The following is a 1,534-nucleotide window of genomic DNA, read 5'->3' as shown; positions in this document are numbered from 1 at the left end:
AAGTCACTCACGACTCACTCACAGGTCACACACCGAGTCACTCACGAGTCACTCACAGGTCACACACCGAGTCACTCACAGGTCACACACCGAGTCACGACTCACTCACAGGTCACACACCGAGTCACTCACAGGTCACACACCGAGTCACGAGTCACAGACCGAGTCACGAGTCACAGACCGAGTCACTCACAGGTCACACACCGAGTCACTCACGAGTCACTCTCAGGTCACGCACCGAGTCACGACTCACTCACGGGTCACACACCAAGTCACTCACGAGTCACGAGTCACACACCGAGTCACAACTCACTCACGAGTCACACACACCAAGTCACTCAAGAATAACACACCGAGTCACTAAAGAGTTACTCACCAGTCACTCACAGGTCACACACGAGTGACTCACGAGTCACTCACTCATAAAAAACACAATCATGTAGAAAACTGTCGAGTATGAAAACAAAGTGATATGAAAGTTTTGAAAAGTAAAAGGAGCTTTTTGTCGTTGCGTGACGTTCTGACTCTTCCAGCTTCAGACCTTCATGTGATGAGCTGCGAGGAAACAGAGAGCAGAGTTAAAGACGCCACAACAACCCAAAAATGACCAAAATTAACCAGTTCAAGTCCAACTGCCGACATCGAGACACAAGGAGGAAATCTAACCTTTGATATGTTGATAGATTTCTGTCTATCGAGGATATTTATCATAACTCAGAGGGCTGTAAATAATCATTATTTCCATAACAAATCAATTCACTGTTCAATTAATCGCTCGGACAGTTATTGTTCTCCTAAAGGCACAACCTCCAGTGGTTTGGACCGTCAGCAGGGAAAAAATTTACTATGTCTGCTTAAAGTATGACACAAAAAAAAAATCACATTTCTTAAAACTATCTCTATTTTTTTCTTTAAAAATCACCACAAAATTAATAAGAATAAAAATCTCCAGAAAAAAAGTAGTTTTCTATTAAAAAAAAACAATAAATAAAATTTAAAAAGTGAACACTTCTTAATAGAAGAAAACATGATATCCAGCATGTGATGAATTTATGATTTTTTTGATCAACTATTTAAAAAAAGAAAAGAAAACAGGACTTCCACAGCGGCGCGCTGTTCGTGTCGAGAGACTCACAGATTTGACCGTCTGTTTGATGAAGTCCTTCTTACTGCTCAGGTCCTGCTCCGGGTACGTGTCAAACACCTGAAACACACACACACACACACACACACACACACACACACACATATATGTTTGTATGTATGTTAATATAGAAGCAGAGGAGAGAGAGGAGAGAGGAGGAGGAGGAGTAGAAAGAGGAGGAGGAGGAGGAGGCTGCGTACCCTCTGGCAGATCTGCTTCATGGTCATCTCCTCCAGGTCGGCCTCCTTCAGGAGACTCTGCACCGTCTCCCTCAGCTGCTCGTCACTCGGACCTTTCTTGATCATCTTGATGAGCGGCTCATCATCGTCTGAACTGTCCTCTGCTGCAGACACACACACACACACACACACACACACACACACACACACA

At 43.9% G+C, this 1,534-nt stretch overlaps 1 long non-coding RNA gene across 1 annotated transcript; it reads right to left on the bottom strand.

Moving 5' to 3' along the window:
* Positions 1-285: 285 nt before the first annotated feature.
* Positions 286-1,484, bottom strand: LOC121965834. Its single transcript, XR_006107524.1, has 3 exons — positions 1,345-1,484; positions 1,136-1,204; positions 286-555 (listed from the first exon to the last, which is right to left on the bottom strand). It is a non-coding gene; the product is annotated as an uncharacterized LOC121965834 (long non-coding RNA).
* Positions 1,485-1,534: the final 50 nt, after the last annotated feature.

The sequence above is a fragment of the Plectropomus leopardus genome, unplaced genomic scaffold (assembly GCF_008729295.1).
Source record: "Plectropomus leopardus isolate mb unplaced genomic scaffold, YSFRI_Pleo_2.0 unplaced_scaffold21834, whole genome shotgun sequence".
Classification (NCBI taxonomy): Eukaryota; Metazoa; Chordata; class Actinopteri; order Perciformes; family Serranidae; genus Plectropomus; species Plectropomus leopardus.
Note: the sequence above shows the minus strand (reverse complement) of the source record. Positions and strands in the feature narration are given on the sequence as shown.